General features: G+C 48.0%; 1 non-coding gene across 1 annotated transcript; it reads left to right on the forward strand.

Moving 5' to 3' along the window:
- Positions 1-9,141: 9,141 nt before the first annotated feature.
- On the forward strand, positions 9,142-9,245 carry LOC116148563 (small nucleolar RNA U13). The gene has a single exon (XR_004132091.1). It is a non-coding gene; the product is annotated as a small nucleolar RNA U13 (small nucleolar RNA).
- Positions 9,246-11,019: the final 1,774 nt, after the last annotated feature.

The raw sequence follows: 11,019 nt of genomic DNA on the forward strand, positions 1-11,019 counted from the left end.
AGGAGAGTTTCACCTCAGCATTTCACTGTCCTCCCCTCCCCACCCCACCTTACTCACTCCTCTGATTCTGTTAACCCCAAAGGGCTGGAACATGTGGTCCTGTCCTCCACACCCAGCTCAGGCCCTGGCACCCAGCAGGTGCACCACGAGACCTCCTTTCCACTTCCAGCGCTGTTTCCTGTGTGTCCCGCCTTGTCCTCCCCATAACACCCTTCTCACCATACTCCTTCACTTCAAAGGCAGACTTGAACTTCTGCTTGGGTGCACTTTGGTAACTGGCTTCGATGCTCCAGGTCCCAAGACTGAGGCACAGAGAGTTAGGAGAGATGGAGCTTGAGAAGGAGAGCCTCCCCCCACCACCCCTAGGGTTCCCAGCAGGGCACCTGATGAGCTCTGGGAGCTGGAAGGAGTTTGTGAAGACACCGTCCTCGGCCAGCCAATCCTGGCTGATCACAGTGATCCCTCCCGGGTTCTGTGGAGATAGGGAGTGGGTGGTTCATGCCCCAGACCTTCAGCATGTGTATAACCCCCATGACTGGGATCCACCCTTCCCTCAGGAGAGGCCACCTTGATGTCCAGAGTGAACGTCCTGCTCACAGGATCCATCTTGTGGTTCACGGTGTACACCCGGTATTGAACTGGAGAAGGAGGGAAGACTCTGAGCAGGCGGTAGCATTTGGAAAGTGGCTGTAGTCATTAATTAGGAGCTTGGGCAGTCGGGGGACCTTGGACAGAAGGAGAGGTTGGGGGGTGGACATGTGGTTGCTGGGGGAAACCAGAGGGCTGTACCCCAGTGCTCAGGAGTGTAGATGGTCTTGTCTGTCTGGATGAAGATGTAGCCAGCATGGGGTGCCACCAGCAGCAGCTTCTCCATGAATGAGGTGGGTGCCCAATTTGCTCGGATGATGAGATACTGCTGCCCCGGTTGTGGGGGGTATACCAGGCTCTCGGGAATCTGGGGAGAGGTGCCTACACTCCTCAGAGACTGCTGGGGTCTCCACCCCTTCAGGTAAAGCCCTGGGCCAGATCTTGGAGAAGCAATGGAATGGGAGCTCTGGCTCTGCCATGGGGAGTAGATTGCTCCCAATCAAAGGCATCCAGCCCAGGAGGAATGCAATCCCAGTCAGGTGCAGTTTCCCAATCCACCAGCAGAGGGCCCCTTTCATTAATTCGCACGAGGCATTCTATGGGCTCAGCAAGGCCTCTCTTGGAGCCCAGACTTAGGGGACTTTGGAGTTCTAAATACACAAGAGAAGCCGTAAGTCTATCCAGGCCCTGCATTTCTTCTCCAGTGTGCCTCGTGGGAAGTCTCTCTAGAATCTGCCCCTCTCCACCCTTGCAGCTGAGCCAGAGCCTCCCTCTATGGCCATCCACCCTGGCCCCTCACCCACCGTCACCAGTGCTTGGTCCATAAAGTGGTTTTCGGGTGAGAGAATGAGCTGGCTACTAGCTACCGTCTTCTTCTTCATGGGGAAGTCCCACATGGTGAGGTTCACCTCGAGGGGCCTGGTGAGGGGCTCTCCGGAGTCCGAGTGAGCCTGCACGTGGATTTTCTCCGGGCTGCCTACCCGCAGGACCCGGGGCGTCACCAGGATGTACCTGCCAACAGACAAACACAGGGGCACAGGGTGACTCGAGTGGGGGAAGCATTGGCAGAGACAGACGGGGTCACGTGCAGGGAATCACACAGATGGCGAATGAGCAGGCTGCCTGCTGGCTGAGTCTCCTCAGTTCTCCAGACTCACAGAGGCTCAGCATGGGCCACAGGGATCCCCAGGAGGAGGAGGATGAACCCCAGGGGCCAGGGCATGTCCATGGAGGTGGGAGGATGATATTGGGTCCCAGGCCCCCAATGCCTGTCTTCTGTCCACTCCAGCTCCGGTCTGTTTGCCTTGGCCTGTCCTGGCTGAGTGAATATCTAAACTGACACAGGGAGGAAATTCCCATAAACCCAAAGCTCCTTCCTTCTCAGCCCAGCCTCTGTGGGCTGGGTGCTGGGGACCGTTGCATTGAGAAGCGTTGCAGCCCCACCCCTGCCTTGGGGGCCAAGGTGTTAATAGGGTTGCCTTTTCCTTCAGCCATGAGGTCTAATCCTGATGTCCTCTCCTCCCCTAGCAGGAAGCCCGGGCCACGTGGCCCAGGGCCTGGACTCAGGATTTGTTTGGGATTGGCTGGTAGGGGCAGGAGGAAAGAGAATTGTCCTTACCTCTGCCCTTGGCAGGAGTTTCTGGGGTAGCGGCTCAAACGGGCTGGGGCCGGTGTGATGTTTTCATTTCCCAATCGCCGGCCTGATCAGTCATGTGGCATTTAGCCTTCTGGCCCCAGGACTCACTCTGATGGAAGCTTCTGGGAAATGCACGGGTCAAATCCTCTTGCTGGGCTTTAGATCCTTCTGCATCCAGCCTGCACCACGTGGATTTTCTCCTTTCTCACAGGAGGCTATTATGCTCGGTAAATTGTGACCATTGTCCATTGTTCCTAAATCATGCCAATCTCCCTGGGCTCCTTTTCCAGAAGGCAAATTATACATATTAAACTTGGGAGAAAAATACATCATGCTTGAAGCATTCCTGGAAGAAGGCTCTCTCTGTTCTGAGATCATTCTCACTGGCTGTTTCAAATGCCCAGTAAAGAGGTTGAAACCAATGTGTGGTGCCTGCCCCTTAGAAGCAGGTGGGGTTGCAGACAAGTTTTCTTCCTTCTTCAGTGAAGTCAGTGTTGCCAGCTTGGGGAGTCTTGCCTATTAGAGGGCCCCGGATCTCACAAAACAATGATAATATACATTTATACAACAAAGATTCATTAAGTATTTACTAGAAGCTTGGCCCCAATTAACATGCTGGGGGACACAGCAGTGACCACAAGAGACAAAGTCCCTGCTTGCGTGGAGTGGACATTTTCCAAGAACTTTCTTACTAAGGCCTAAGGTGCACTTCCTCCTTAAACCTCACCACCTCCCATGGATTGGGTTCCATGTGCACCCACTTTCCAGACTTTACCTTTGTAGCGAGCAGGGGAACAGAGAGTGTCAGACACCAAGGGGGTAGTCATTTATTCCTGGGGCATTCATTGTGTGTCTACTATGTGCCAGACACCGTTCTATATGCTCTGTATACACTCACAGAAGTCTCCAACCTATGCTCAAGTAAGAATTATCACCATTGTACAGACGAGAAAACTGAAGCCCTGAGTGGGTGGCCAACTAGCCCCGTGTCAGGCAGGTGAGACAGGAGGATGGGTCATGCTCTTAAGTCTATGGTAAACAATCTCCTATGAAGCAAAGAATCCACAGAATCGAATGAAGACCTGGACCAGGGAAGCAGGTGAGACCTAATTTAGAAGATTCTGGAACATTGGTATCCACTTGGGATGGCATATTCTACTGCCATCCCAGGCTCCCAGGGAATCTCCGTTAGTTCTATTCAGCACTCCCTTCACATCTTCATCCCCATACCAGGTGTCCATGTCCACCCCCTGCATCCTGTGGGCTCCCAGGGGACCAGGACAGGGGGTTATCCAAAGGTGAGGAGCTTCAGAGACTTTATTCTCAGTCCCTCCCACCTTTCTCTCCAGTCTGGGCTCCCTCCCTCAGTGCCAGTGTTTCTGTCTCCCCAGTGAGAATTTTTGCCAAGTAGGTCCATCGGAGCCTCTTTGAAGCACATTCAGGCCTGTGACAGTCCCTTGAGTTTCTACTTTGACTTGGGGGTGGGTCCGGGAAGGGAAAAACTGCCCATGGGTACCAACAAGCATCAGAGGAGGCGGAGAAACACTTTGAAAACAACTAGAGGAGGTGTCCTTAGGGATATCACCTTGCCACCCTGTGAACTGATGGATGGAGACAAAAATGGGTGCCGAGTGAATGAGTCATAGCAGGAGATCACATCTCATGCACCTGACCCCTCCACACCACCCTCGATCTAGGCCCCTCTAAAGAAGACGGATAAGCATTTGCCTAATAATTAATAATAAAATAAATAAAATTTGAGCACCTACTGCGTGCCTGGCCTCGTTGTAGGTGCTGGGGACACAGCAGTGAGTTGGATGGAAACCTCCACCCTTGTGAAGTGAATGTTTACTGTAGCCAACTTCACCTGGACCATCTCTTTTCATCCTCTCAACAATCTATCTAATGGGACCATCGACCCATTTTGCAGGTGAAAAAAAATACGAAGTTAAGTGTCCTGCCAAAAATTGTACAGCTGGGAAACTCTACAATTTTGCACAGAGAGGTTAAGTGATTTGCCCAGGGTCACACAGCAGGCTAAGTGATGGAACTAAGGTCCTGAATACGAGTGTTAGAGGGAGCCCACGGAGTGGAGGAGGTCCGGAGAGTAGCTATGGGCTCCACCCAGGTCTGCGGCAGCTGTTAGTGGTCTAATCCAACCTCTCGATCTTGGCCACCAGAGGGCGAGAGCGAACCTCCAGCCAGACGCGGAGTAGCGCTCTGCCTCCTCCCGCAGGAATGCCGCTGGCGGAGGGAGGGGACGTTGGCCGCACGCCCAGAGCAGCTGCTGCTGCCGTTCAGATTCCCTCCCCCCCGCCCCCCCGCTCCCCCCCCCCGGCTCCCCCCACCGCCGCCTTCCCCTCCCTGGGATCCCGGGTTTGCAGCGAGGAGGCCACGGCGGGAGGGGCGGCTTTGCAGGGATTTGTGGCCTCTGTTTTCGCACCCTCCTCCTGGGCTTCCAGCCCGAGGCTTCTCGGGAAAGGCCGGGCAGGACTTAGGAGGCAAGGATTTAACTCCCACAACAACGTAACAACATACGGCTGTCATTTATGACACATTTGCAAAGTTCCTGCACTTGGTAGGACTTTCTCTCCACCAGCCCCTCCATTCTACAGATGAGGAAACTGAGGCTCAGAGAGGTACGGTTGATTGCTCAGGTAGGAAGTGTCAGGAGTTTCTTAGCGTGAATATTATGGCCAGGATGTGCCCAGTTTCGTCACTTCCTTTCCCAGCCTGGGCTTCTTGGGTCATTCCTTGGTTCCCGAGGGCTTGTAAATCAGCCCACTTGTTTTCCCGAGGGCTTCAAGAATTGGCTTTGCTTCCCGATCCCTAAGGGCATCATATGCCTCCTCTGCTGGTGGAAGGAGGTCTCTGACAGCAGAGAAAGTTTTCAAGAGAAGCTTATTGCTAAGGCAGGAGAAAGAATAATCCAGCAATCCCATTTCAGGTTGATCATTGGGTCTGAAAGCACAATGGAATTTCAAAGACATGCACCCCTACAGAACTCACAGACTGGTCAGGGAGAACTACCCATAAATAAGCAGCTGAGAGGGCCCAGAGACGCTTCTTTACCCATCTAACCTGAAGGAGTCAAGGAAGGCTTCCTGGAGGAAGTGGTATTGAGGCTGAGATCAGAAAGTCTAAGTAAAGTCAGAGTAATCACGTGAAAATTTAGGAATAGTAGTGAGAAGATGGTTGTGTTTCAGGCCAACAGCATGTGCAAAGACCTGGAAGGGAGATGGAGTATGGTGGTTTGGGCAACAGAAAAAGAGCTTTAAATCTTTCTCATTGGGCCAAGGAGAGTCTCACTTTGATGTATTAATTTACCCATTCATATATTAGATATTTGGGGGTCTACCATGTGCCACATGTAGGTGCTGAGGATGCAGCTGAACACACAGACAATAATCTCCTCCCCATGGAGTTGCCATTCTAGTGGGTGGAGATGGGCAAGAAACATATATGTCAGGAGATGAGAAATAAAGCAGGTTCAGGGGCTAGAGTGACAGACAGGGTGCTGTCTTGTGGTGATCGGGGAGGGACCTCTCTGAGAAGGTGAGATTTGAACACCTAAATGAGTTGAAGGAGGGATAACTGGGAAAAGTGTTCTAGGCTGAGGGAACAGCAAGTGCAAAGGCCCTGAGGTGGAAGTGTATGTGGAGTTGTAACTGAGCAGGACCCTATGGGATCTTCCTGGGACAGACACCCCCTCGCCATGTCCTCCGCCCAGCTCTTGTCTGTAGAAAAACTTTAGCCAAAGAATAAATTTAATCAGAAAGACAAGAAAATGCTGAAACAAAGGAAAACAGTCAAATTAGACAAATGGTAATAGGTTAGCCAGTGAACAAAGTTGAGGACATTTAGTTCCTCCTCAAGGACTCTAGATAATATTCTGAGCCATAGCCTTTGAGCTGTTTTGCAGATACTGAAACCCCACCAGGTGGAAGAAGTTAACTACATGATGACCAGACTGTAGCCATGACATAAGCTGCTCCATCTTGCACAGTTCCAAGAACTGGCCTCAAGGAAATGGGAACAAACCGACCCTGGAACTGAAAAGTAACTATACTTAGAACAATCAAGCTGATGCTGACTAGACACATGACCAATTTCAAGATAACTGTCGGAGCTGACTGTGCTGTTCTGCATATAGTCTCCTGCCCCCTGCCTATGCAGCCCTGAAACTCCTTAAAAGCTCTTGCCCTTTGATAGGCTGAGGGGAGTTGGCTCTTTGGGACATGAGTTCACCTTCTCTCCAGAATTGCCAGCTTCCTCAATAAAGCTATCTTTCCTTTTAATCGACATTTGTCTCTCAGTACTGGATTCTAAAACAACAAGCCCTGAACCTGAGTTTGGTATAAGAGTGTTTAAGAAACAGTAAGGAGGTCCGTGTTCCTTGGAGTGGACCAAGGAACTCCAAACACCAATGAATGAGCGATAGGGAGAGAGTAGGAGATGATTTGAGATGAATATTCAGAGATCAGATCATGTAGGCCCCCTCATCACTGTGGATTTGAATCTAAGTTAGAGAGGAAACCATTGGAGAGTTTTCAAAAGGGAAGTAACATTTTCTTTCTGTTTTAAAAGAATTAGTCTGGCGATATCCTTTGTTACTATGGTTCAAAATCCAAAAGTAACAATAGCAACAAAGATTTCTAATTCTACAACATAAAAATAAGGCCAAATACCACCACAGAAAAGTTAAAACAAAACTGGGAAATAGTATTTGCACTTCATAGTATAGACCCCTTCATGTCCATAAATGTAAAGAGTTTCTAAGAATTAATAATTAAAATATAAACAATCCCATAGGGAGAAAATTGAGCAAAAGTTGTGTTCGGAATATTCACAAAGGATGAAACACAAAGGATCTGTAACATATGAAAAGACACGGGGACTCACTAGTGATAAGAGCAATGCAAGTTAAAATAAGAGAAATGTGAGATTTTTACCCATTGGATTGGCAAAACTTTAGAAGACTGATAATGCCCAGCAGGGTGAGGATGTGGGGAAGTGAGTATGTTAACAGGTAGACATCAATCCTCCCAGAGATGAATTTGATGATGTTCATAAAAACTTACAAATGCATAGTTTCTTTAGCCAAGAAATCCCAGGACAGAAACGCTTGCACATATGTGAATTGTATGCATGTGAGGTTATTCATTGCAGCCATTTCTGTAATAGCAAAAGATTGGAGAGAGCCCAAAGATTCATCACAACAGGACCAGTCACATAAATTATCGTCCATCTACACAATGAAACAGGTTGCAGCTGAAGAAAGGAATGAGGAAGTCTGCTCAGGCTGATACGGAAGAAACTTCCAAGACGTATTATTCACATTCACACTGTTGTGCAGCAAGCACCATCATCCACCTCCAAGACTTTCTCATCTTCCCAAACTCAAACTGTCCCCATGAAACACTACTTCCCATTCTCCCCTCCCCCAGCCCTGTGAACTACTATTTTACTTTTCCATCAGTAAATTTAAATATTCTAGGTACCTCATATAAATGGTGTCATACAACAGATCTGTCCTTTGGGGGGATACAATTAGGCTTATTTATTTACAAATTTTTTATGGAGGTCCTGGGGATTGAACCCAGGACTTCATGCATGCTCATCATGCACTCTGCCACTGAGCTGTACCCTCCTCGCTTAGGTCTGTTCTGTGTTTGGCTTATAACCCTTGACATAATGTCTTCAAGGTTCATCCATGCTGTAGCACATATCAGAATTTCCTTCCTTTTTAAGGAAGGAAACATTTAATAATGTTCCTTTGTATGTACATACCACAATTTGTTCATCCATTCCTCTGCTTTTCCCTTTGGATAATCAGAAATAAAATCTGGATAGATAACTCAAGCAAGTTAGAACAGGCAGAGTTGGAGGGTCAGGAAGTGGGCAGTTGAGGAAAAAAGAAGATAAGAAAATTGTTTAAAAAATATTCCTTGATATATTTATTTTGATTTTTAAAAGCACCATGAGTATTTTACTTATTGAAAAGATATTTTTTAGGGATCCTCTAGGCTGTTGTGGGAAGGATGGGTTGCATGGGGGCAAATGCAGACGGGGGCGGGGGGAGGAGGCAGGTGCAATATCTCAGGTGAGAAATGATGGTGGTTGGACTAGGGACCAAGAAAGTGTTTCAGAGTCATTGGTTTTGGGGGGAGGCTATAGCTGAGTGATAGAGCGTGCACCTTGCAGGCACAAGGTCCTGGGTTCAATCCCCAGTACCTCCATTAAAATAAATAACTACCTAATTACCTCCCACAAAACAAAACAAAAACAAACAGAGCTCTTGGTTCTGAATATATTTTGTGGGTCAGGTGAACGTGATCTCCTTATAGGTTAGCTGTGAGGTGTCAAAGACAGGAAGCAGAGATGTCGCCAAGATTTTTGGTCTAAGCAGCTAGAAGAATGGACTTGTTTTTACTAAGATGGGAAGATGGGGTTGGGGGTGGGGGTGAGCGTAGAAATCGAGAGCCATGAGCTAGTGTGTCATTAACACCTTTGCGCGTTGGCCAACCTCTGTCGGTCAGCAGTAACACCCAGCTAGAACTTCGTAACGGCTTGCCTCCCCCCATTGCATTTTGTTTTTACAGTTGCCATCTGGATTGATGACAATTTTTCCTTACATGCAACAGAAACTGACTCAGGGATGATTTAAGCTGCAAAGGGATTTCTCAGGTGGACACTGGGGGCTCCTGGAGTCAGCTGCCTTCGAAGATGGGAAGGGACAAAGCAGGGGTTCAAGGCGTCAGCTAAGATCACAGCTGAAATCACCCCCCCCCCCCCGCAAAACCAGCCGGCGGCTCTGGAATTTGCTGCCAACGCTGGCAATGCAGTGCTTCTGTCCCTCCTGCCACCTCTTCTTCCTGTTCATCCTCTGGGTGGCCAGCTCTCAGTTCTAAAGTCTGATCCTTTTGTAGTTCATGAGGGTCATGATTGGGTGTTCACATGCCTGTGTGACATGTGCCTCCCTCGAACCTTGTTACGACGTCGGCACATTACCCGTCTGACATGAAAAGAAAGAAAAAACTCTGTGCATCTGCAGAGTGGAGTCAGGGTCACATGCTCACCCTTTAGCTGCAAGGGAAGCCGGGAGAGAAGGTCTGGTGTTCTCCTACACCAAGAATCTACGCGGACGGTGTTTGGAACACTGTACGCCACACCTGCAGACAAATAGCAAGTTCAGCTTCACTTATGGTGAATATGGTGCTTTTCCTTCTTGGTGAGGAGATAAATGCATCTTTTTAAATAACTTATTTAGAGGAGTTTTTTTTTTTTTTTTTAAAGCAAGAGAATATTGGACCTAAAATTCAGGACAGGGGAGAACTTTGGGGTGAGGCAGGCAGTGAATATCCATAATGTCCTGAGGGTAGAGTGTGGTGGGGTGGGGGTAGTGTGTGTGCACTTTGCACAACTTTGTCATCAGTCAGAGTCCCAGATGGAAAGAGACAGCATGCTCGTAGCAGGTAGCGTGGGAGTGAGAGGATGTGTAAACCAACTTATTCCAACATTGCTTCCAAAATCCAATATGGGAGAAGGAAGGGAGGAGTTGATTTGAAAAAAAGTATGAAGTAGCCCCCATTGTCTCTGCACTGACTCAGAGACACCTCTTCTTATGGTCCCGGACTCAGTTTCCCTTTTGCTAGAGGACATCACTAGAGACCCCCAAAGACCAGCAAGACTGAGTCCGACAGCCCCACACTTGATTCCTCTGCTCCTGACAATGGGGGATGTTCTGAGGGTCTCCATCTCAAAAGGCTGCGAAGCAAATATTAATTAAAAAAAAAAAAACCTTCACCCAGAGCTTGGCAATCCAAGATGGTTGGTGAATATGAAACACAACAAAAACCCCAGGTCCAGAGACCTTTTCTCATCATTTTGGCACTGTCATTGCTAGCCCTGAGATACAGAAGTTGACACCAGGGGACTCCCCTGCCCGGAGCCACCCAGTGAAACAGAGGCAGAGCCAGCATTTATACCCAGAGTCCATTTGCTTCCGAATTCTCCAGAAAAGGGCCAAGAAACTTGGGGACACTCTCAGGGGTTCAGATGGGATTCGTATTGGTTTAAACATATTAAAATAGTGGTAAAATATACATAACACTAAATTTCCCACCTTTACCACTTTCAAGTGTACAATTCATTAGTGATATGTACACTCACACTGTGTAAATGTCATAACCATTCATCTCCGAGAACTCTTGATCTTGCAAAATTGAAATTCTGTCCCCATTAAACACTCACCCCCTCATTCCTCCCTCTCCCAGCCCACTTCCTGTCTCTATGAATTTGATTCCCCTGGGGATCTCATATAAGTGGAATTATACAGTATTTGTCCTTTTATGTCTGGTGTATTTCACTCAACATAATGTCCTCAAGGTTCATCATTTGTAGCCTGTGTCAGAATTTCCTTCCTTTTTAAGGCTGAGTAAATATTCCATTGTATGGATAGACCACATTTTGTTTGTGCAGTCATCTGCTGATGGACATTTGGGTTGCTTCCACCTTTTGCCTATTGTGGACTATTGCTGCTATGAACATGGGCATACAAATATCTCTTTAAGACCTTGTTTTCAATTCTTTTGGGTAATACACGGGAATGGAATTGCTGTGTCATATGGTGATTCCATTTCATTGTATGAGGAACTTCCATACTGTTTTCCATAGTGGCTGCACCATTTTGCATTCTCACCAAAAGTGCACAGGGTTGCAATTTTTCTACATTCTTGTGAACACTTGTTATTTTCTGTTTTTTTTTTTTTTGATGTAGCTATCCTAATAGATGT

This window comes from Camelus dromedarius, chromosome 27 (genome assembly GCF_036321535.1).
Source record: "Camelus dromedarius isolate mCamDro1 chromosome 27, mCamDro1.pat, whole genome shotgun sequence".
NCBI classification, from domain to species: Eukaryota; Metazoa; Chordata; class Mammalia; order Artiodactyla; family Camelidae; genus Camelus; species Camelus dromedarius.